Raw genomic sequence first — 26,771 nt, 5'->3', positions numbered from 1 at the left:
GTGAGTGAATGGGGATTTGGGTGAGGAATGGGTTAACCCCGGGCACCGCTGGATACCCCCTATCGTGTGTGTGTGTGTGTGTGTGTGTGTGTGTGTGTGTGTGTGTGTGTGTGTGTGTGTGTGTGTGCTCACCTATTTGTGCCTGCAGAATCAAGCTATAGCTCTTGGACCCCGCTTTTCTAGCAGTTGGTTGTCTAATGCAATGACTCCTGACCTATTTCCCTATCATACCTGCTTTTAAAGATAAGAATGGAGTTAACCTCTACAATCTGCTCCTTTAGGTCATTCCATTTACTCACTCCCCGCACGCTAAAGGAAAACTTTTTAACATCTCTATGACACATCTGAGTCTCAATCTTCCATCCGTGCCCCCTTGTTCTATTGTTATTCATTGTAAACATTTCCTCTGTTTTCACCTTGTCAATCCCTTCAAGTATTTTATATGTCTGTATCATGTCCCTCTTCTCCCTCCTCCTTTCTAACGTCGTCAGGTCTAGTTCCTTCAGTCTCTCTTCATACCTCATCCCTCGCAGCTCTGGGACGAGTCTCGTTGTAAACTTCTGCAACTTTTCGAGCTTCCTGTTGTGTTTTGTAAGATGGGGCTCCAGGATGGTGCGGCATACTCTAAGACTGGCCTCACAGAGGCGGTATACAGTGATCTAAAAGCCTTCTTTTTTGAGATATATACAAGAGTTGTTACATTCTTGTACAGCCACTAGTACGCGTAGCGTTTCGGGCAGGTCCCTGGAATACGATCCCCTGCCGCGAAGAATCGTTGTTACAACCAAGTACACATTTTACTGTTGAGTTAAACAGAGGCTACTGTTAAGGATTTGCGCCCAGTAAATCCTCCCCGGCTTCCTACTTAAGTTTCTGAAGGATGTTCTGACTTTTGACAGAGTAGAGTATGTGGCTGACGTTATTCTATTTATATGAGCCTCTGGAGTTAGGTTTGGTGTTATGTCCACTCCCAGGTCTCTTTCTCTAGACGTTATTGGGAGGTAGTTTCCTTTCATCGTATATTGGCCTCTTGGTGTCCTAGTTCCTGGTCATATTTCCATCACCTTACACTTGTTAGTGTTGAATTCCAGCAGCCATTTCTCGGACCAGCTCTGCAGCGTCTTCAAGTCGTCTTGGAGAATCTTATAATCCTCATCTGTCTCAACACTCCTCATTAGTTTCGCATTCTCTGCAAACATCAACAAAAAAGACTCGACTCAAGCAGTCAAGTCATTTACATAAATGAGGAATAGTATGGGTCCCAGCACAGATCCTTGAGGCACCCCGTTTGTTACTCTACGCCAGTCCGACTCCTCGCCCCTCACTGTCACTCTCTGACACCTGTCTGTCAGGTAATTCCTTACCCATGATAGTGCGTTTCCGTCTACTCCCGCCTGCCTCTCAAGTTTGTATAGTAGCCTCCTGTGTGGTACTGTATCAAAGACCTTCTGCCAGTCCAGAAATATGCAACCTGTCCACCCTTCACGGTCTTGCCTTATTTTCATTACCTTGTCATAACACTCCAGGAGGTTCGTCAGGCAGGATTTTCCTGCTCTAAAACCCTGTTATTATTTACTTACGAACCTAATTCTTTCTGGGTGGACAACTGGCCTTAACCTTAAAATTCTTTCAAGTACTTGGCGTGTGTGTGTGTGTGTGTGTGTCTACTCACCTAGTTGTACTCACTTAGTTGTGTTTGCGGGGGTTGAGCTCTGGCTCTTTGGTCCCGCCTTTCAACCGTCAATCAACAGGTGTACAGGTTCCTGAGCCTATTGGGTAATGTGTGTACTCACCTAGTTCTCACCTAATTGTGTTTGCGGGGGTTGAGCTCTGGCTCTTTGGTCCCGCCTCTCAACCGTCAATCAACAGGTGTACAGGTTCCTGAGCCTACTGGGCTCTATCATATCTACACTTGAAACTGTGCATGGAGTCAGCCTCCACCACATCACTTCCTAATGCATTCCATTTGTCAAGTGTGTGTACTCACCTAGTTGTGCTTGTGTGTGTGTGTGTTTGTGTGTGTGTGTGTATTCACGGTATACATTAAAGCCTAAATCTCGTCCTAATCAACAAATATGTATATTAATAATAATAATCACCGCCCCCCCTCCTTTCCTACACGTCATCCCGGGTCGTCCGGTATCCGGCAGACCGAGCCGGATACGGTCCGGGCCGAATCAATCACCTGGGTGTTTCTGTAGACGACTTTTGCCACCAGAAATTACAAGCTGCTGGCGGTATTCAGTCCCGGTGAAAAATGCCGCCTCGCTGGCATCCTTTAGAGAAGGTTGGATGCCTGAGATATTTATCTCCCGGATCGACGCTGCGATTGGTGGTGACGCGATAATCCGGACAAGATGGCGGGGCCAATAGGGAGCTCCGGAAGGTGTAGGGACGGGTCTTGTGTGGCCCAGGCAGCTATGACGTCACAGCTACTCCGGCTGTGTGACGTCATATATGCAGGTCACGTGATGTTATGCCTTGTACTCACCTAGTTGTACTCGTCTATGGGTAGATGCTGAGGTGTGGTAACTACAGGGTCGTACGGCATGTCATTTGCGCCTGGTGTCCTGGTTGTTTGGTCGTTTGAGGGACTATAACGACTTGCATGTATAGTGTACCGTGTATCGTGTTCTATGTCAATTGTACCGTGAATAATTAACCGTGTGTGTTTGCACCTTGTACCGTGAGCCATGTACCGGTATTTATCAGGTGGCCCGTGTTCCATGCACCAAGTACCGTGAGCTAGGAAGAGCGTACCGTGCACCGTGAACCACGTACCGTGCACCGTGAGGAGAGGGAGCAGGGACTAAAGTAAAGTTATAATTATAGTGAGATTAACTGAAGAGAGTTGGTCGGTATCCCTGTAGGGTTGGCATTGTGGGGGTCTTCTTCCCCCCCTCCCCCCCATCCCTCCCCCTCCCCCTCCCCACCCTCCCCATCCCCACTAGTGGGGCCATCCCTCCCCATTCCTCTCCCTCACTACTACCGCCTGTGACCTATCCATAGGGCCGTGCATAGTGGGGGTTTCAGCCCTATCAAACCTCTGGGAGGGTTACTAAGCACGCCACAATTAAACCTATCAGCCTATTATAAGACCACCACAATAGGCCTGAAAAAACCTCTTCAGGGTAATTAAGTCCACCATAATAGGCCTATTAACCGATAGGCCTATTAACCACCAACAGGTGAGTTATGGTTAGGGTTATGTTGAGTCTTTTGCCTTTAGCGACTGCTCCAAGATACAAAATGGTGGTAATTATTTCCACGTTATCGTTTCCACTGTTTTTGTCCCAGTATTTGAAGTGCAGCTTTTGAGTCTGTGTGTATGATTGTATTTTGAGTGTTTTGTGCAATCACATATGCGAATGCCTGTTGTATGGCAAACAGCTCAGTTTGGGTTGATGATACTAGTCCTCCCAGTCTCCAATATGCCTGTACGCTGGCCGTGCAAAGAGCAGCGCCAGCACTCTCATATTCTGTGTCCACCGATCCGTCTGTGAAGATGTGGGTGGCTCCTGCTACTGCTACTTTTCTATGATGCGCCTTAGGATCATAGGCAGCCTTTTTCATCGGAAGACCTTCAGTTACTATTTTAAAAGTAGGCTCCTCCCACGGTGGGGAACAAGGGCAGTTTAGGTGTGGTGGATCACCATCTCTATCAAGAATCGTGCTTTTTAATTATAGTTTGTTTAGGACTTTTCCCGCTCTTGCAGTCCAAGAGTTTAAGTTGTTTTGGCCAAGTCCAACCACCAAGGCCTGCCGTACTGGGACTGGATCAGGAGGAAATAATGATCTTACTGATAATCGTAGCTGTTCTCTGTGATATTCTTTCTTTAAGATAGGGGCAAACCCGTTTCCAGTCTTAGAGTTTCAAGCCTGGTCCACATGGGGGCTCCCAGAGCCGCTCTCATAGCATTGTTTTGGGCTACCTCAAGCTTTTCCCACTGTTGTTGTAATTCGTGAGTGCAGGTGTGGCGAAAGGAGCATCCAGGTGTGGGGGGGGATTACACACCTGGCTGTAGTGGGGAGCCAAGGGGCTTGTTGCCCTGTGAATGAAGAGGACGAATGAACAATCTGGGTTCATACACCTGTGAGTGTATGACAATCTCTCTCTCTCTCTCTCTCTCTCTCTCTCTCTCTCTCTCTCTCTGATGACCATAGACCTAATGACTTCGCCCGACGCCCACAATCGCGAGCATTAACCAGTTCCAGTTTTAATTAGAGTTTTGCATGGGTTGATGGAAGTATTAATTAGAGCTCCCCACCCCCCCACCATCCCCTCACCTCAGGATATGCTCGGCGGCAGCTCTGTGTATTGAAGGACTCTTCACGACGGCTCTATATATAGCTCTGAGACTCTATACTGATGCACGGATCTATATCTACCTGATTCATTTGTAGACAACCTCGTTAAGTCATTGTTGAGGCCTATGTTTTGTGCACGACCACAACACTACCACCCAATCACCACAGTACCACCACCCAACCACCACAACACCACCACCACCGAACCACCACAGTACCACCACAACACCACCACCACCCAATCACCACAGTACCACCACCCAACCACCACAACACCACCACCACCGAACCACCACAGTACCACCACACAACCACCACAACACCACCACCACCCAATCACCACAGTACCACCACCCAACCACCACAACACCACCACCACCGAACCACCACAGTACCACCACACAACCACCACAACACCACCACCACCCAATCACCACAGTACCACCACCCAACCACCACAACACCACCACCACCGAACCACCACAGTACCACCACACAACCACCACAACACCACCACCACCCAATCACCACAGTACCACCACACAACCACCACAACACCACCACCCAGCTACCACAACATCACCACCCAACTACCACAGTACCACCACCCAACCACCACACCACCACCACCCAACCACCACAACACCACCACCCAACCACCACCACCCAACCACCACCACCCAACCACCACAACACCACCACCCAACCACCACCACCCAACCACCACAACACCACCACCCAACCACCACCACCACCCAACCACCACCACCCAACCACCACAACACCACCACCCAACCACCACCACCCAACCACCACCACCCAACCACCACACCACCACCCAACCACCACAACACCACCCAACCACCACACCACCACCACCCAACCACCACCACCCAACCACCACACCACCACCACCCAACCACCACCACCCAACCACCACACCACCACCCAACCACCACAACACCACCCAACCACCACACCACCACCACCCAACCACCACCACCCAACCACCACACCACCACCACCCAACCACCACCACCCAACCACCACAACACCACCACCCAACCACCACCACCCAACCACCACCACCCAACCACCACCACCCAACCACCACAACACCACCACCCAACCACCACCACCCAACCACCACACCACCACCACAACACCACCCAACCACCACACCACCACCACCCAACCACCACCACCCAACCACCACCACCCAACCACCACCACCCAACCACCACACCACCACCACCCAACCACCACCACCCAACCACCACACCACCACCACCCAACCACCACCACCCAACCACCACACCACCACCACCCAACCACCACCACCCAACCACCACACCACCACCACCCAACCACCACCACCCAACCACCACAACACCACCACCCAACCACCACAACACCACCACCCAACCACCACAACACCACCACCCAACCACCACACCACCACCACCCAACCACCACCACCCAACCACCACAACACCACCACCCAACCACCACAACACCACCACCCAACCACCACAACACCACCAGCCAACCACCACAACACCACCCAACCACCACACCACCACCACCCAACCACCACCACCCAACCACCACAACACCACCACAACACCACCACAACACCACCAGCCAACCACCACAACACCACCACAACACCACCACCCAACCACCACAACACCACCACCGAACCACCACAACACCACCACCCAGCTACCACACCACCACCACCCTCCGGTGGGAAAGGGGTGGAAATGGACTGTGGTGGGGAAGGGTTGCAATAAACAGGCCTGACTGGATGCCACAATTTACCCACCTTGCACAACCATTCAAGCTTCACATATGAAGTTGATCCGTCAATATTACCCTCAGCCAATATAACCAGAGGCGACTCTCAGAGATGAATTTCCTCCAGTTACCAAAATCAAAGTGTTCGGCCCGTTTTGATTGCCAATTAAATCCCGTTAATCTGCTCGCATACTTTGCAAAATATCACCTGTTGCATCTTGTTACCTCAACTCGCCCTCAGGCGGTGGTTGTGCAAGCTGCAGTCGATCCCAAGACTCACTGGCTAATTTGAACGCTCTCTGTAAGCAAAAAAGTATATTTTATCGAGTATAGAATAGTGGGTTAAGTGATTAGGCTCTTCTGGCAATTATGGTAATTGCAATGCGTGGGTGGAACCTGCAGAACGAGACGATTCGAACAGAGGATTTAGAACGAAGCACTGTTCGGGAAAAATATATATATCGTCAGTGGTTTAGAGTCATTTGTAAAAGGAGTTTTTCACTCATAAAACATTCAAATAATGTTCATCCGAACATGTTGCAAGGCGGACCACATGCAAGGCAGGTGCGGGGACGCCTGGGGTTGGCCGTGGGGGATTGAACGGAGTGGAACTGCCTCGTTCACTCGAGCACTACAGCCGGGGGAGTACCCAACAAGTGGTCGTACTCGAGGCTGGAACAAAATGCTGACGTTAAGTGGCAAATGAACATTGGTGGCGAGGCTGGCTCCTACAGGTGCATGGAGGCACTCTAACAGGTGCATGGAGGCACTCTAACAGGTGCATGGAGGCTCTAACAGGTGCATGGAGGCACTCTAACAGGCACATGGAGGCACTCTAACAGGCGCATGAAGGCACTGGCACCACACACACTTCCTCGCCACACCAACCCGTCCTCTGTTGGTCGGGTTTGAAGTCCAGGGTTCTCTGGTAGCTTAAGAGGACAGGAAGTTCTCCTAAGGTTTCAAAACGTCATGAAAACTGACTCTCCTAACCTAACACCCTATAAGCCAGAGGACCCAAAACAGAAAACGGGACAGTAGGTCACTTTCGTGAGCCGATTTCATTTTGAATTACGTCGATTTTTAGCCCGAGTGCGCATACGAGGGAAAAGCGACGTAATTTGTAAGAGGACGGGTTGTCAAGGCTGTCTTTCAATCATCAACGATCTCTCGAACAGTACCTCACTTGCAGCCTGGGTGTGTGTACCTAGTTGTGCTTGCGGGGGTTGAGCTTTGGCTCGTTGGTCCCGCCTCTCAACTGTCAATCAACTGGTGTACAGGTTCCTGAGCCTACTGGGCTCTATCATATCTACATTTGAAACTGTGTTTGGAGTCAGCCTCCACCACATCACTGCCTAATGCATTCCATTTGTTAACTACTCTGACACTAAAATAAAATTATTTTTAATGTCTTTATGGCTCATTTGGGCACTCAATTTCTACCTGTGTCCCCTAGTGCGTGTGCCTCCTTGTGTTAAATAAACTGGCTTTTTCTACCCTATCAATTCCTTTGAGAATCTTGTATGAGGTGATCATGTCCCCCTAACTCTCCTGTCTTCCAGCGATGCGAGTTTTAATTAATTCTTAATTAATTTAATTAAGCCAATGTGTGGGCCACATTGTGTGTGTGCCAACCCATAACCACACTCACACTCAATTTATTTACTCACCTATTTGTGCTTGCAGGATCGAGCATTGACTCTTGGATTCCGCCTTTCTTGCCATCGGTTGTTTACAGCAATGACTCTGGTCCCATTTCCCTATCGTATCTAGTTATAAAATTAGGAATAGAGTTTGCTTCCACAACCTGTTCCTTTATAGGTTATCTTGAGATGATTTCGGGGCTTTTTAGTGTCCCCGCGGCCCGGTCCTCGACCAGGCCTCCACCCCCAGGAAGCAGCCCGTGACAGCTGACTAACACCCAGGTACCTATTTTACTGCTAGGTAACAGGGGCATAGGGTGACAGAAACTCTGCCCATTGTTTCTCGCCGGCGCCCAGAATCGAACCCAGGACCACAGGATCACAAGCCCAGCGTGCTGTCCGCTCGGCCGACCGGCTCCTTAAGTGTATTCCATTTTTTCCACTACTCTCACGCTAAAAGAAAACTTCCTAACATTTCTGTGATTCATCTGAGTTTCCAGTTTCCACCCATGTCCCCTCGTTCTGTTATTGTTACGTGTCAACATTTCATCTATTTCCACTTTGTCAATTCTCTTGAATATTGTATACATCCCTATCATATCCCCCCTCTCATTTCTTTTTCTAGAGTCGTAAGGTTCATTTCCTTCAGGCGCTCTTCATATCCCATCCCTCGTAACTCTGGGACGAGCCTCGTCGCAAACTTCTGACCCTTTTCCTGTTTCCTTATGTGCTTCTTCAGGTGGGGGCTCCATGATGGGGCGGCATAAACTAAGACTGGCCTCACGTTGGCAGTGTAAAGCTCCCTAAATGCCTCCTTAGGTTTCTCAATGATGTTTTAACTTTTGCCAGTGTAGAGTACGCACACATATACTATTTATATGTGCCTCAGGAGTTAGATTAGGTGTTACGTCCACTCTCAGGTCTCTTTCTCGCGTCGTCACGGGTAGGCAGTTCCTCTTCATTGTGTGTAGTATCCCATTAGTCTCCTATCATCTAGTCCCATTTCCATTCATAAAGGGAGTTTTCATGTGTGTGTGTACTCACCTATTTATACTCACCTATTTGTGCTTGTGGGGGTTGAGCTTTGGCTCTTTGATCCCGCCTCTCAACTGTCAATCAACTGGTGTACATATTCCTGAGCCTACTGGGCTCTGTCATATCTACTTTTGAAACTGTGTATGGAGTCAGCCTCCACCACATCACTTCCGAATGCATTCCATCTGTTAACTACTCTGACACTGAAAAAGTTCTTTCTAACGTCCCTGTGGCTCATGTGGGTACTCAGTTTCCACCTGTGTCCCCTTGTTCGCGTACCACCAGTGTTGAATAGTTTATCCTTGTTTACCCGGTCGATTCCCATGAGGATTTTGTAGGTTGTGATCATGTCTCCCCTTACTCTTCTGTCTTCCAGTGTCGTAAGGTGCATTTCCCGCAGCCTTTCCTTGTAACTCATGCCTCTTAGTTCTGGGACTAGTCTAGTGGCATACCTTTGGACTTTTTCCAGCTTCGTCTTTTGCTTGATAAGGTACGGGCTCCATGCTGGGGCCGCATACTCCAGGATTGGTCTTACATATGTGATGTACAAGATTCTGAATGATTCCTTACACAGGTTCCTGAAGGCTGTTCTGATGTTAGCCAGCATCGCATATGCCGCAGACGTTATTCTTTTTATGTGGGCTTCAGGAGGCAGGTTTGGTGTGATATCAACCCCTAGATCTTTCTCTGTCCGTTTCATTAAGTACTTCATCTCCTATTCTGTATCCTGTGTCTGGCCTCCTGTTTCCACTGCCTAGTTTCATTACTTTGCATTTACTCGGGTTGAACTTCAACAGCCATTTGTTGGACCATTCATTCAGTCTGTCCAGGTCATCTTGTAGCCTCCTACTATCATCCTCCGTTTCAATCCTCCTCCTAATTTTTGCATCATCAGCAAACATTGAGAGAAACGATTCTATACCCTCTGGGAAATCATTTACATATATCAGAAACAGTATAGGTCCAAGAAACTATACCCTGTGTGTGTGTGTGTGTGTGTGTGTGTGTGTGTGTGTGTGTGTGTGTGTGCGTGTGTGTGTGTGTGTGTGTATGTGTGTGTGTGTGTGTGTGTGTGTGTGTGTGTGTGTGTGCACGCGCGTGTGTATCTTTACAGGCTCCCGCCCCCGGTGATAACATCACAACTTACAACACATTCGCTCAAATTGTCCAAACAAGACAACATATTGGCGTACATGTTCAGATACATTTTACGTATCTCATAAACAAAACACTGTCATGTCTACATGTTTTTTATTTAAACCAGCCTAGCGCTCGATGATTTATAAAGACAATAAAAGCCTAGTCTGCTCCCTCTCCCAGTTAGTTATACCAGCTGTTTTAGGCTTTATATATATATATATATATATATATATATATATATATATATATATATATATATATTATATATATATATATATATATATATATATATATATATATATATATATATATATATATATATGTTTCATTGAATATGACCGCATATTCTGTATTTATTATTTTCTGGTTTAGGGCTTCTATCCCTCTAACTGTTTTCTTAGCATCAGGGCTTATTTGAAATAGGAGTTCTCCAAAACTCATTTTCGTACTTTTAAGGTGAAGAAAAGAAGTGATTTACTATAGAGATAAGATTACACTTATTTGTATAATTTGCACGACGTTTCGAACCTCCATGGTTCATTCTCAAGTGAACAGATCTTACAATACTAGTTGATTTTATACTCGCATTAGGTCAGGTGATAATATAATGAAGGTGAAAACATGGGGGGATACATAAGGGATAAACATAGGGCTGCAGAAGGCTTATTGGCCCATACGAGGCATCTCCTATCTAAACACAAAGATTAATCCAGTGTAATTGGCCTGTTATGTTGGACATTGTCTTCTGTGTTGGCATCGATATGTTCTTGTCTTGTCCTTACTCTCATGGTGGGTAGAGTAAATAGTTCCGTGATTTGGGTGTTCATGGTAGGTCGCTCTATTCTTATGTGAATTGCCTCAAGAATTTGTAATCTTCTTGAATCTTGGGTTTTGTCTATTATGCAAGTATTCTTGTTCAACATTTCTCTTGTTAGAGTAATGTCATGGGCTTGTCTCATGTGATTCCTAGGGGCACCAGATTGAAGATGGCATGTCAAACGCCTCGTCAGCTTGGTCGACGTCATACCTATGTACTTACATTGAAGGTTACATCCTTCGTGGGGGCAAGTGTACATGTATACAACGCTTGACTGCTGTAGAGGGTTCTCCGTCGGCTTCGGGCTGTTTTTGATAAGGAGTTCGGAAGTCTTCTTGTTTTTGTAGAATATTATCAGGTTTATGTTTTGGTTAGGAGTAGTGCTTTTTACTCCTTTACGGATTATTTCTTTCATTATTCTTTCCTCTTTTATATGTTCACTGTGCATGGTTGATTTGTAATATAATTTTATTGGGGGTGTTGTGGTTTCTGTTCTGGGTTCTGAATTATACCAACGGTCCAAGTGTCTTCTTATAGCAGCGTTTATTTCCGCGTTGCTATATCCGTTGTTCACCAATACCTGAGTTACTCTTTCAAACTCTCTACTCACGTTGCTCCATTCAGAGCAGTGGGTAAGCGCTCGACGAATATAAGCATTGAGAACACTGGCTTTGTATCTTTGGGGGCACTCACTTCTACCGTTCAGGCATAATCCTATGTTGGTGGGCTTGGTATATACGTTGGTGCTTAAAGAGGTTCCTGTTTTTGTTATTAGTACATCCAAGAATGGCAGACTGTTATTTTCACTATTTTCATGTGTAAATCGGAGTACTGACTCTCTCTCTAGGTGTCTTTTTAGGTCAATTAGTTCATCTGAGTCTTTTACTATTACGAATATGTCATCTACATAACGGCAGTATACAGTTGGTTTTTGTCTGCTACTGAAGACCCTATCTTCGATGGTTCCCATATAAAAATTAGCAAATAAAACTCCTAAGGGGGAGCCCATTGCTACTCCGTCTATTTGTAAATACATGTCTCCTTGTGGACTGATGAAAGGGGCTTCCTTTGTACATGCTTCGAGAAGACTTTTCAAGTGTGGCTCAGGTATGTCTAATTTGGGGGTGCTCTCGTCTCTGTATACTCTGTCCAGTATCATTCCTATGGTTGTGTCGACTGGGACGTTGGTAAAAAGGGATTCAACGTCCAGGGAAGCGATGATTCCATCGGGCTGGGTAGATTTGATCAATTCTAGGAAATCTGCTGATGATTGTAGACTAAACTTACTTGGAGTGTATGGAGTTAGGAGTTCATTGAGTTTCTTTGCCAGGTGATAAGTTGGGGTTGGTATTTGGCTGATTATAGGGCGTAGTGGGTTACCTGGTTTATGCGTCTTAACATTGCCGTAGGCATATCCTAAGCCATAGTCGCCTTGAAGTTTATTGAAATGCACACTACCTTTCTTTGCGTTGATTGCTGTAATTGTTTTGTTTACTTTCCGCTTAAGGTCTTCTACGGGATTCCTCGTGATTCGTTGAAATTTGGAGTCGTCACTTAGGATGTCGCTAATTTTGTTCATGTATTCATGGGTAGGAATCAATACATATGCTGCTGTTTTGTCGGCTTTTCTTATTGTTACGTCTTTCAGATTTTTTAGTTGTTTCGCTGCTTCTTTGAGTCGTGGGGTTAAGATTGTAGATGAATATGTTCCTCGTTTTTTCCCTGCTTCTGCAAGTAGTTCAGCTTGAAGTGTGTCAGTGGTGATGACTTTTTTGTTGTCTTCTAGCTTATGGATATCGTCCAGAAGCATTTCGATTTCCAGGCGTTTTTGATGCATCTTTGGTTTAGATAAGAATTGACAATTTAGACCAAGATTTAAGAGGTCTCGTTGGTCCTGGGTAAGATCATAAGAAGTCAGGTTAAAGTAGCCATCTATAGGACGAGGGATTTTTAGCTGTCCACCGTTTAGGGATGTTAACTTACGGAGTGTCTTTGTTTCTACAAGAGTTTTATGTTGTTGTTTCAGGTTAAATAGTTCACTGTTGATGGTTTGCTTGAGTTGGATAGGGATGTCGTACTGGGTCCATTTGATTAACAGATGCTCCGCCTGCTCTATAAAGGTTTGGAGGGCTTCCTTCTTCTTGTTTAGTTGATGCCGAATGAGCTCTTGCCTATACCTATAGGTAAACTCTGTATTGCGGACTGCTGGGTCATGTGGGTTTATATTGGTGTATATTGGCAGCAGGTTTTCTTTCAAACATGTTTCATTGAATATGACCGCATATTCTGTATTTATTATTTTCTGGTTTAGGGCTTCTATCCCTCTAACTGTTTTCTTAGCATCAGGGCTTATTTGAAATAGGAGTTCTCCAAAACTCATTTTCGTACTTTTAAGGTGAAGAAAAGAAGTGATTTACTATAGAGATAAGATTACACTTATTTGTATAATTTGCACGACGTTTCGAACCTCCATGGTTCATTCTCAAGTGAACAGATCTTACAATACTAGTTGATTTTATACTCGCATTAGGTCAGGTGATAATATAATGAAGGTGAAAACATGGGGGGATACATAAGGGATAAACATAGGGCTGCAGAAGGCTTATTGGCCCATACGAGGCATCTCCTATCTAAACACAAAGATTAATCCAGTGTAATTGGCCTGTTATGTTGGACATTGTCTTCTGTGTTGGCATCGATATGTTCTTGTCTTGTCCTTACTCTCATGGTGGGTAGAGTAAATAGTTCCGTGATTTGGGTGTTCATGGTAGGTCGCTCTATTCTTATGTGAATTGCCTCAAGAATTTGTAATCTTCTTGAATCTTGGGTTTTGTCTATTATGCAAGTATTCTTGTTCAACATTTCTCTTGTTAGAGTAATGTCATGGGCTTGTCTCATGTGATTCCTAGGGGCACCAGATTGAAGATGGCATGTCAAACGCCTCGTCAGCTTGGTCGACGTCATACCTATGTACTTACATTGAAGGTTACATCCTTCGTGGGGGCAAGTGTACATGTATACAACGCTTGACTGCTGTAGAGGGTTCTCCGTCGGCTTCGGGCTGTTTTTGATAAGGAGTTCGGAAGTCTTCTTGTTTTTGTAGAATATTATCAGGTTTATGTTTTGGTTAGGAGTAGTGCTTTTTACTCCTTTACGGATTATTTCTTTCATTATTCTTTCCTCTTTTATATGTTCACTGTGCATGGTTGATTTGTAATATAATTTTATTGGGGGTGTTGTGGTTTCTGTTCTGGGTTCTGAATTATACCAACGGTCCAAGTGTCTTCTTATAGCAGCGTTTATTTCCGCGTTGCTATATCCGTTGTTCACCAATACCTGAGTTACTCTTTCAAACTCTCTACTCACGTTGCTCCATTCAGAGCATTACACTGGATTAATCTTTGTGTTTAGATAGGAGATGCCTCGTATGGGCCAATAAGCCTTCTGCAGCCCTATGTTTATCCCTTATGTATCCCCCCATGTTTTCACCTTCATTATATTATCACCTGACCTAATGCGAGTATAAAATCAACTAGTATTGTAAGATCTGTTCACTTGAGAATGAACCATGGAGGTTCGAAACGTCGTGCAAATTATACAAATAAGTGTAATCTTATCTCTATAGTAAATCACTTCTTTTCTTCACCTTAAAAGTACGAAAATGAGTTTTGGAGAACTCCTATTTCAAATAAGCCCTGATGCTAAGAAAACAGTTAGAGGGATAGAAGCCCTAAACCAGAAAATAATAAATACAGAATATGCGGTCATATTCAATGAAACATGTTTGAAAGAAAACCTGCTGCCAATATACACCAATATAAACCCACATGACCCAGCAGTCCGCAATACAGAGTTTACCTATAGGTATAGGCAAGAGCTCATTCGGCATCAACTAAACAAGAAGAAGGAAGCCCTCCAAACCTTTATAGAGCAGGCGGAGCATCTGTTAATCAAATGGACCCAGTACGACATCCCTATCCAACTCAAGCAAACCATCAACAGTGAACTATTTAACCTGAAACAACAACATAAAACTCTTGTAGAAACAAAGACACTCCGTAAGTTAACATCCCTAAACGGTGGACAGCTAAAAATCCCTCGTCCTATAGATGGCTACTTTAACCTGACTTCTTATGATCTTACCCAGGACCAACGAGACCTCTTAAATCTTGGTCTAAATTGTCAATTCTTATCTAAACCAAAGATGCATCAAAAACGCCTGGAAATCGAAATGCTTCTGGACGATATCCATAAGCTAGAAGACAACAAAAAAGTCATCACCACTGACACACTTCAAGCTGAACTACTTGCAGAAGCAGGGAAAAAACGAGGAACATATTCATCTACAATCTTAACCCCACGACTCAAAGAAGCAGCGAAACAACTAAAAAATCTGAAAGACGTAACAATAAGAAAAGCCGACAAAACAGCAGCATATGTATTGATTCCTACCCATGAATACATGAACAAAATTAGCGACATCTTAAGTGACGACTCCAAATTTCAACGAATCACGAGGAACCCCGTAGAAGACCTTAAGCGGAAAGTAAACAAAACAATTACAGCAATCAACGCAAAGAAAGGTAGTGTGCATTTCAATAAACTTCAAGGCGACTATGGCTTAGGATATGCCTACGGCAATGTTAAGACGCATAAACCAGGTAACCCACTACGCCCTATAATCAGCCAAATACCAACCCCAACTTATCACCTGGCAAAGAAACTCAATGAACTCCTAACTCCATACACTCCAAGTAAGTTTAGTCTACAATCATCAGCAGATTTCCTAGAATTGATCAAATCTACCCAGCCCGATGGAATCATCGCTTCCCTGGACGTTGAATCCCTTTTTACCAACGTCCCAGTCGACACAACCATAGGAATGATACTGGACAGAGTATACAGAGACGAGAGCACCCCCAAATTAGACATACCTGAGCCACACTTGAAAAGTCTTCTCGAAGCATGTACAAAGGAAGCCCCTTTCATCAGTCCACAAGGAGACATGTATTTACAAATAGACGGAGTAGCAATGGGCTCCCCCTTAGGAGTTTTATTTGCTAATTTTTATATGGGAACCATCGAAGATAGGGTCTTCAGTAGCAGACAAAAACCAACTGTATACTGCCGTTATGTAGATGACATATTCGTAATAGTAAAAGACTCAGATGAACTAATTGACCTAAAAAGACACCTAGAGAGAGAGTCAGTACTCCGATTTACACATGAAAATAGTGAAAATAACAGTCTGCCATTCTTGGATGTACTAATAACAAAAACAGGAACCTCTTTAAGCACCAACGTATATACCAAGCCCACCAACATAGGATTATGCCTGAACGGTAGAAGTGAGTGCCCCCAAAGATACAAAGCCAGTGTTCTCAATGCTTATATTCGTCGAGCGCTTACCCACTGCTCTGAATGGAGCAACGTGAGTAGAGAGTTTGAAAGAGTAACTCAGGTATTGGTGAACAACGGATATAGCAACGCGGAAATAAACGCTGCTATAAGAAGACACTTGGACCGTTGGTATAATTCAGAACCCAGAACAGAAACCACAACACCCCCAATAAAATTATATTACAAATCAACCATGCACAGTGAACATATAAAAGAGGAAAGAATAATGAAAGAAATAATCCGTAAAGGAGTAAAAAGCACTACTCCTAACCAAAACATAAACCTGATAATATTCTACAAAAACAAGAAGACTTCCGAACTCCTTATCAAAAACAGCCCGAAGCCGACGGAGAACCCTCTACAGCAGTCAAGCGTTGTATACATGTACACTTGCCCCCACGAAGGATGTAACCTTCAATGTAAGTACATAGGTATGACGTCGACCAAGCTGACGAGGCGTTTGACATGCCATCTTCAATCTGGTGCCCCTAGGAATCACATGAGACAAGCCCATGACATTACTCTAACAAGAGAAATGTTGAACAAGAATACTTGCATAATAGACAAAACCCAAGATTCAAGAAGATTACAAATTCTTGAGGCAATTCACATAAGAATAGAGCGACCTACCATGAACACCCAAATCACGGAACTATTTACTCTACCCACCATGAGAGTAAGGACAAGACAAGAACATATCGATGCCAACACAGAAGACAATGTCCAACATAACAGGCCAATTACACTGGATTAATCTTTGTGTTTAGATAGGAGATGCCTCGTATGGGCCAATAAGCCTTCTGCAGCCCTATGTTTATCCCTTATGTATCCCCCCATGTTTTCACCTTCATTATATTATCACCTGACCTAATGCGAGTATAAAATCAACTAGTATTGTAAGATCTGTTCACTTGAGAATGAACCATGGAGGTTCGAAACGTCGTGCAAATTATACAAATAAGTGTAATCTTATCTCTATAGTAAATCACTTCTTTTCTTCACCTTAAAAGTACGAAAATGAGTTTTGGAGAACTCCTATTTCAAATAAGCCCTGATGCTAAGAAAACAGTTAGAGGGATAGAAGCCCTAAACCAGAAAATAATAAATACAGAATATGCGGTCATATTCAATGAAACATGTTTGAAAGAAAACCTGCTGCCAATATACACCAATATATATATATACATATATATACACACGTTCTTATAACTCTTGGGTCAATTTACCAATACACATATTTTTTGTTTCCCTTTCCACGTGTCCACGTAATTTCAGAGTACCGTATCTGGTAAGGATAGCAACGGTGTACCTGCCCAGCCTGCAGTAGTGTAAACCACGACACAGTAGAGGCAGGTACCCCAAGGCATGTGTTGCACTCTCCCCCCATTCCCTCTCCCCCCATCACCCAACACAACAACCTCCCCATCACCCATCACAACAAGACCCCATTAAACAATATCGACCACCTGTGTCCTGGAGGGAATATCCAAGACTCGTAGTCCTTCACTCTGCCGTCTGCCCGACTCCAAACTTCCCAGATAGGATGATGATAAATTCTGACCTGGATTTCTTCTCTAGAGGTATGGGAGATACATAATATAATATATATATTTCCCTCTAATTGAAATGTGGTGAAAATGTTGATATTCTTGCGCTAGATAAAACTGAGGTTCCATTCGTAACAACTAATACTCACAATATGGAGATCCCAGGTTCGATTCCAGGCCGGGAAAGAAAAATGACTGTGCAATTTTCCTGTTAATTAGTGCCTCTGTTCACCTAATAATACATAGGTACCCGGGAGTTAGGCAACTGTTGTGGGTGGCATCCTGGGGAGGTAGTGGTGTAACACGGGTTTAGGTTCCTCTCTCTCTTCTTCCTTCTACTCCCTCTACCCGTATTCTTACTTTTATTTCTAAACCAAAGGACTCCAAAACTTTTAACAAAGCCAACTCCACGCCACGTGGTCCTAAGACGATTGACCGACTTAGGATTCTACACCCCGTATGACGTGACCTAAGCTCTGAACAAAACCCTAGAGTCACCTCTGCTGCCACCACCAGACCAGTAATACAAGAGCAATGATCGAGGTCTGGATCGATCACGCTAATTAATCAACCTAGGGGCTTGATCCCCACTATAAACGATGACCTTGAGTGTGGAATAAATTACACGGTAATGATAATTCCGATTCGATGTTAGAATCGGCGCCCAATGCAACTCTGCCTCGTGTGGACCACGTGACCAGGACAAGTATACACATAAAACACATGGAAACAATAAAAATGCAAATTAATAACAAATTTAATTTATTAAAAGAAAACTAAAACAAAATCTAAATATGTTCACTCCCTATTACTTTAACACTCCCTACTTGACCTGAGTGGCAAATGAGAAGACTATTTCTATAATTAACAATAGCAACTATACCTTGGGCGACCAGCTGGATGTCTTGGCTGGTCTAGGGGAGAGGTAAGATGTTTGACCTCTCCTAGCTGCTTCCGTGACCACACTGATTTGTCCTCGTCTGGCCTAGCCCAGACTAGAACCTTGTATCCTTCCGCCTAGTCAAAGTTTTACCAAGTTACTAGCCAGGTTTAAGTTATAACAATTAAACTCTGTTGTACTTAATTGATCCAGACTGGTTGAATTATTTTACTTTAATTAGATTACACAAACATCTAACGGCAGAGCTGTTCCCGATCACAAAAATGGTTATTAAAACTTTGAGAAATATTAGACATGTCAACCCTGCTGACCTATGACCGCCGGTCACTCCGCTTTAGAAGTTAGATCTGATTCGTGACGTCACTGATGGTGACTTAAACTCAATAATTAGAATACTCTTGATATTGTATCCGGTACTATTATACAATACAATTTTAATGCAAAATGAATAAAGGCTAATTTTCTCTAAATTACTGAATACTATAGGATGAGTCATTATACGCACCTTTGAACAAAGCGTCGGTTATTTCCACCGCGAATTCCCCTGGGGGTCAGGTCACCATGCGGCTCAGCTTCCCATTCTCTTTTGTCGATAAACCACTCTGGATAATTCTTACAACAGCCTAGTTTGTTACAGTGGTAGGTAGTGTCACCTTGTAGGGAACCTCGATACAACCCTAAAGTGTAATAATAATAATAATAACAATAATAATGCAAATTATTTTGAGGCCATGGAGCGACTTGAAAGTGAAAAATTATTTTCACTGATACATCACGTCATTATGATATCATTGCGATCTGATGCGGGGCGTATGAGTGTGAATACCATTACCGTATAGGCCAGAGTTTGGTCGGGTTGACTGTAAAAACCCTGATTGGGCTCCGGTTCGGGGCCTCCAGAACCCCTCCAAGTGAATTCAGAAGAGTTCCGGGCTGGTCGACTTTGGTACCATCGTGGCCGAGTGGGTTAAGACAGGTGTCTGGCGAGCACCAGAACGCCGAGTCAAGTCACTCCATTACATAATTGTCAAGTGTGAGGTAATATTCAGCACTATATCTTTTACTGGCGCCGCGACGGAGAGGCCCCCTGGCGCCGCGACGGGGAGGCCCCTGTCGCCGCGACGGAGAGGCCCCCTGGCGCCGCGACGGAGAGGCCCCCTGGCGCCGCGACGGGGATGCCCCTGGCGCCGCGACGGGGAGGCCCCTAGCGCCGCGACGGAGAGGCCCCTGGCGCCGAGACGGAGAGGCCCCTGGCGCCGAGACGGAGAGGCCCCTGGCGCCGCGACGGAGAAGCCCCTGGCGCCGAAACGGGGAGGCCCCTGGCGCCGCGACGGGGAGGCCCCTGGCGCCGCGACGGAAAGCCCCCTGGCGCCGCGACGGAGAAGCCCTTGGCGCCGAGACGGGGAGGCCACTGGCGCCGCGACGGAGAGCCCCCTGGCGCCGAGACGGGGAGGCCACTGGCGTCGAGACGGGGAGGCCACTGGCGCCGCGACGGGGAGGCCACTGGCGCCGCGACGGGGAGGCTACTGGCGCCGCGACGGAGAGGCCATTGGCGCCGCGACGGGGAAGCCACTGGCGCCGAGACGGGGAGGCCACTGGCGCCGAGACGGGGAGGCCACTGGCGCCGAGACGGGGAGGCCACTGGCGCCGCGACGGGGAGGCTACTGGCGCCGCGACGGGGAGGCTACTGGCGCCGCGACGGAGAGGCCACTGGCGCCGCGACGGGGAGGCCCCTGGCGCCGCGACGGAGAGGCCATTGGCGTCGAGACGGGGAGGCCACTGGCGTCGAGACGGGGAGGCCACTGGCGTCGAGACGGGGAGGCCACTGGCGCCGAGACGGGGAGGCCACTGGCGCCGAGACGGAGAGCCCCCTGGCGCCGAGACGGGGAGGCCACTGGCGCCGCGACGGGGAGGCCACTGGCGCCGCGTCGGGGAGGCCACTGGCGCCGCGACGGGGAGGCCACTGGCGCCGCGACGGAGAGGCCATTGGCGCCGCGACGGGGAGGCCCCTGGCGCCGCGACGGGGAGGCCACTGGCGCCGCGACGGGGAGGCCCCTGGCGCCGCGACGGGGAGGCCACTGGCGTCGAGACGGGGAGGCCCCTGGCACCGAGACGGAGAGGCCCCTGGCACCGAGACGGAGAGGCCCCTGGCACCGAGACGGAGAGGCCCCTGGCACCGAGACGGAGAGGCCCCTGGCGCCGCGACGGAGAGGCCCCTGGCGCCGCGACGGAGAGGCCCCTGGCGCCGCGACGGAGAGGCCCCTGGCGCCGCGACGGAGAGGCCCCTGGCGCCGCGACGGAGAGGCCCCTGGCGCCGCGACGGAGAGGCCCCTGGCGCCGCGACGGAGAGGCCCCTGGCGCCGCGACGGAGAGGCCCCTGGCGCCGCGACGGAGAGGCCCCTGGCGCCGCGACGGAGAGGCCCCTGGCGCCGCGACGGAGAGGCCCCTGGCGCCGCGACGGAGAGGCCCCTGGCGCCGCGACGGAGAGGCCCCTGGCGCCGCGACGGAGAGGCCCCTGGCGCCGCGACGGAGAGGCCCCTGGCGCCGCGACGGAGAGGCCCCTGGCGCCGCGACGGAGAGGCCCCTGGCGCCGCGACGGAGAGGCCCCTGGCGCCGCGACGGAGAGGCCCCTGGCGCCGCGACGGAGAGGCCCCTGGCGCCGCGACGGAGAGGCCCCTGGCACCGAGACGGAGAGGCCCCTGGCGCCGCGACGGAGAGGCCCCTGGCGCCGAGACGGAGAGGCCCCTGGCGCCGAGACGGAGAGGCCCCTGGCGCCGCGACGCAAAGTTGAGGAAGCTGGCACTGTCAAAAAAGGTGAGGGCATTGCTCCGAAGACAGGACCGTTGGGTTGGGTTATTAAGTAGTTTCACCATTGACCTTTATTCGTGTTGTTGGGGGTTTGGTCGCACCGTAAACATGATGCGCCAGAACATGTTTGCTGTTCGTTAGAGCCGTGTATATTGTTAGCTGAGGTGGGTTTGGTAGGTTTTAAAATCCGTTGGCAAACCGTCTTCTGCGTCCAGCCCCTCCACCTGTTTTGGTTACTTGTGTAAAGGAGGAAATGTAAATGTTTATCTCTCAGAATGTTTGGTAATATGTTTATTGTTTGTGATGTGTATGTATGTATGTATTAACACGATGTACTGAACGGGGTGAGAATAGCTTGAGCTACCTCATCCCTTTGTGTGTATTTTACCTCAATAAACTTATTTCAATTTAAATTTCACCTGTTTTGGTAGTACTTATAGGAAGGATGAGGACCATAGTACATATACTGACGTACAACGCAATTAGAAAATAGAAATCAGTACTATTGATTTTGGACAAACAGGAAAAAGATTTTCTACTTATGTTGCAAAGAAACTAAACTAACGTAACCTAACCTTTCTAGGCCTAATGTGTGTGCTTTACTAGGCCTAGAGATATGTAAGTTTGTTTAGCTTCATTTTTCCGGACTATAAAGTGAATATAGTACAAAGTTTTACTCTCTAATTGCTTAGTACGTCAATGTTTACCTGAATTTACCCGAGAGCCACTAACTAGTGGCCTCGAGGAGGACGGGAAGCCGGCGGCTTGTTGAAGACCCTCCCCCCATATGCCTTGATAGTTTGTACTATGGTGCACATGACAAAAAAGTAGTATATAAACAGGACGGGCTGGTGTGTGTGTGTGTGTGTGTGTGTGTGTGTATGTGTGTGTGTGTGTGTGTGTGTGTGTGTGTGTGTGTGTGTGTGTGTGTATATGTGTGTGTGTGTGTGTGTGTGTGTGTGTGTGTGTGTGTGTGTGTATGTGTGTGTATGTGTGTGCCTTATCATTGTACGTGATATTCTCTACAGTGTGAAGCCAATATACCCACCAAGACTGATATAAATATCCACAGACCCTGAACCACCAATCTCGACGGCTGGAAGACGACCAAGGGCCCCCTGAAGCCAATTCTCGAGACGAGCTAAATCCCTCGGGGTTGATGTGGAGCTCAGCGTTGTCTGTTGGATGTTTGGGGACGCGCCGAGGGGAGCCTGGCCACAATCACCTCGACAACAATCCCCTTTCTCTCCCCCCCCTCCCCCCTCCTCCCTCCCAGCGTGTCGGAGAATTACGTCAGAATACATCTTCGTAGTCGTGACGTCAGTACTCACCGGGGTGTCGGGGATGCTGCTGGATGGAGGTCGGGTTTCAAGGCCGCGGCGTTGCCAGCAAGTGCCGACCCAGTGACCTTTTCGGCGACGTCTCGAGCTCAAGCGCCACACGCAGGGATGACCACACTCTTTCTGGTGACTGTGTGTGGCGCCAAGGTGCCTCAAGACACGGAGGATCCTCCTGAAGACTGTCTCTTGGAGATTTACGAAGCTGAGGGCTCTCAGGGGTGGGGGGTGGAGCACAAGAACTTTGTCACTTTCAGGGGCGGACCTCAAGATTACTTGTGAGGTCTCCTAAGGTAATGTTGGTTTTCAAGCGAACACACAACACGTAAGAGAGCTAAAAAGAGTGCTAGTTTACGGTACAGGAGCACCTACTAAGGTAGTAACATTGGCACACAGAGAACACTTGCTTCAGGTCGGCTTGTTCTACTCTTAAATTTGGCTTACAAAGTCACCGGACTTTGTAATTTGTGCGCGAATCAAAAACTCTTTTTTTATCATCATCCCCGGCTTCTACAGTCTTGAAGATTTTGAACTGCTGAGGTATTCGAGTTGTATACAGCTTCAAACACTTGATTCACTATAGTTCTAAACCCGCTGGCCTACATCTTGAGCCTTTACTAGGAACTTTCTGGGGAAGGAGGGGGGGGGGGAAGAGGTTCTGCCTTACTGTCAACTCCCTCGTTCTCGGAATTCCCTTTACCACTTACTGGCTGCTCTAGACACGGCGTTGAGCTCCACTTAGTGACAACACTAAGACGACTGACTGCACTTGGCTAACCTTCTATTATTGACATTTTTGAAAGCCTTTACTGCCCCTGTTTGTGATGCTTTAGCTAGCTCTCTTTTGTTTTGTTTGCGCAGACCGTTAGACTGGTCTAACATGTATGGTGACTGACTAGAGGGCGTCCGACTGGTTCTAACAATCACAGCGTATAAGAGGGATTGGTATTACCTAAGACAGCGTATAAGAGTGACTGTTGTTACCTAAGACAAGTTGGTAAGTCCACATCGGGCTCACCATAGCCCGTGCTACTTGGAACTTTTAGTTCCCAGTAGCTGAATCTATAACAACAACAATCTAAGACAGTGTATAACAGTGACTGGTGTTACCTAAGACAGCGTATAAGAGTGACTGGTCGGAAGAATGGTCGACAGGTTGGAAGAATGGTCGACTGGTCTTAGCCAATAGACTGCATGATGACTGGTCGGAGGATCCTGCGACTGGCGCCAATGAGAAAAAAATATTTCAGATGGATTGAGACATTTTGGCAAGTGGTAAGAAATCAACGTCTTCGACGGTGCCTTAGGCCGCGAGGTCGCGTCACTCGCACTTAATTGAGAAACGTTGATTGTGGTAAACTTGGAGATCCTTTGGCTAGTGCTTGTGAGAGATATATCCTTTGATTAAAGCTTGGGAGGAATATATCCTTTGGCTAGTGCTTGTGAGAGATATCCTTTGACTAGTGCTGAGCGATATCCATTGACTAGGTCTTGTGAGAGAGATCCATTGACGACACCTTGTGAGAGATATCTTTTGACTAGTATCTGAGAGAAAGAGAGATATCTCTCTTCACGAATGAACCAGGAACTAAGCTGCATGGACGTTCTTCCGACGATCAATTGACTATCAGGTTCTTAAGACGAGCCTTGATAGTAGGCCTCCATTACGGGCTATTCATACCCGTGCCACTTCTTGGGTGGCTTAATCTCCATCAATCAATCAATCAATCAATCGTAGGCCTCCCACTGCACCAAGACGGGACCACGTACGCGGTCTGGAAGACAGTTGATGGTAACTTAGTGTTCACAACACACACACACGTAGACTACATTTTGGTTATACGATTCTTATTTACACTACCAGTTACTCTAAGCCGAACAAGAAAGGAAGATGAACAGTGATTTGTGGCTTTTCCCTCTCAGCTTGAAGGCCGTCAAATTTACGCCCCAATAGTCATTAGGAAAGTTCTTTGTGAATTCCTCTTAACAGGAAGATTCTTGGAACACTCGACGGCTTCACGATTACAAGTTTATCTTCTCCTGAGTTGGGCCCGTCGACGCTCTGGTGAACGAGAAGCCGAAGATCGGATTTTGATGTCTTCAGCGGTGCTTGAAGAGGTCGGTGTTTATATAAGACGCCCGTGATTGTGGTCCAGATGGAGGCGTGTAGAGGGCGCGTGTAGAGGGCGCGTACCGATAGAGGAGCGCAACACGTGGTCCTGGGCCCCACGTGCAGCTCGCCCCACAGGTTCCTATCCACGCTTCTCTCTGGGCTAGTCGAACCGCGTCGTCTTAGCGGACACCCCCAAATATATCACCTTCACTTATATATAAACATGGTACCACATATGTCCGCCTTGACCAATCTGGCGCACCTGAAGCCGCCGCACGCCTCATAAACTTCCCACAAAGTCGACCGGAGACACACAAACAGGGAGCCGGTCAAAAGCCACGTGTGTGTGTGCGGGGAGGGAGAGTCACATATGCGGCCCGCGAGGGAGCCGGGAGAGCACGTGTCGGGGCCTGCGACAGGTGTGTGGCCCACTGGCGGGAGCAAGCGACGGCGGGCCGGCCCAGACAGAGATGTGGCGGCGGCGGCAGCGGCCAGCTCTGTGGTGGCGGTGGAGGTGTGTGCGCTCTGCCGGGACTCACCTGGACGACGACCACCACCATCATCCTCCCCAACCACCCCACCCCTAGTACTGTCCCCCAACCATCCCCCCCACACCCCACCCCCTCCTCGGCCGCCCACTACCCCAGTGCGCAGGTGTCCTGACCCACCTATTACCGCCCCAATCACCTCCCCCTTGCCACCCGCTCTCGCAACCATCACAATCCTGAATCCCTTGTTACGATCTGTAGCCTGGGGGGGGGAGGTGGGAGTAGCCTGGGGGAGGTGGGAGTAGCCTGGGGGAGGTGGGAGTAGCCTTGGGAGGTGGGAGTAGCCTGGGGGAGGGTGGGAGTCGCCTGGGGGAGGGTGGGAGTCGCCTGGGGGAGGGCGACAGTAGCCTGGGGGAGGGCGACAGTAGCCTGGGGGAGGGCGACAGTAGCCTGGGGAGGGCGACAGTAGCCTGGGGGAGGGCGACAGTAGCCTGGGGGAGGGCGACAGTAGCCTGGGGAGGGCGACAGTAGCCTGGGGGAGGGCGACAGTAGCCTGGGGAGGGCGACAGTAGCCTGGGGAGGGCGACAGTAGCCTGGGGAGGGCGACAGTAGCCTGGGGAGGGCGACAGTAGCCTGGGGAGGGCGACAGTAGCCTGGGGGAGGGCGACAGTAGCCTGGGGAGGGCGACAGTAGCCTGGGGAGGCCGACAGTAGCTTGGGGAGGGCGACAGTAGCCTGGGGAGGGCGACAGTAGCCTGGGGAGGGCGACAGTAGCCTGGGGAGGGCGACAGTAGCCTGGGGAGGGCGACAGTAGCCTTGGGAGGGCGACAGTAGCCTGGGGAGGGCGACAGTAGCCTGGGGAAGGCGACAGTAGCCTGGGGAGGGCGACAGTAGCCTGGGGAGGGCGACAGTAGCCTGGGGAGGGCGACAGTAGCCTGGGGGAGGGCGACAGTAGCCTGGGGAGGGCGACAGTAGCCTGGGGAGGCCGACAGTAGCTTGGGGAGGGCGACAGTAGCCTGGGGAGGGCGACAGTAGCCTGGGGAGGGCGACAGTAGCCTGGGGAGGGCGACAGTAGCCTGGGGAGGGCGACAGTAGCCTTGGGAGGGCGACAGTAGCCTGGGGAGGGCGACAGTAGCCTGGGGAAGGCGACAGTAGCCTGGGGAGGGCGACAGTAGCCTGGGGAGGGCGACAGTAGCCTGGGGAGGGCGACAGTAGCCTAGGGAGGGCGACAGTAGCCTGGGGAGGGCGACAGTAGCCTGGGGAAGGCGACAGTAGCCTGGGGAGGGCGACAGTAGCCTGGGGAGGGCGACAGTAGCCTGGGGAGGGCGACAGTAGCCTAGGGAGGGCGACAGTAGCCTGGGGAGGGCGACAGTAGCCTGGGGAGGGCGACAGTAGCCTGGGGAAGGCGACAGTAGCCTGGGGAGGGCGACAGTAG

General features: G+C 48.5%; 1 protein-coding gene across 4 annotated transcripts in view; it reads right to left on the bottom strand.

Moving 5' to 3' along the window:
• The window catches only part of LOC123773938 (uncharacterized), a 134,947-nt gene that overhangs the window by 94,358 nt on the left and 13,818 nt on the right, over nucleotides 1-26,771 (bottom strand). For 2 of the 4 annotated variants that reach the window (XM_069318668.1, XM_045767923.2), the window contains exon 1: nucleotides 22,731-25,392. The exons of the other annotated variants lie outside the window; for them this stretch is intronic. The gene's annotated coding sequence lies outside the window, so the exon portion shown is untranslated. Of the gene's footprint in view, nucleotides 1-22,730; nucleotides 25,393-26,771 lie in introns of those variants that run through there. 4 annotated transcript variants of the gene reach the window in all.

The sequence above is a fragment of the Procambarus clarkii genome, chromosome 91, assembly GCF_040958095.1.
Source record: "Procambarus clarkii isolate CNS0578487 chromosome 91, FALCON_Pclarkii_2.0, whole genome shotgun sequence".
NCBI classification, from domain to species: domain Eukaryota; kingdom Metazoa; phylum Arthropoda; class Malacostraca; order Decapoda; family Cambaridae; genus Procambarus; species Procambarus clarkii.
This window is presented reverse-complemented; position numbering and strand designations above follow the sequence as displayed.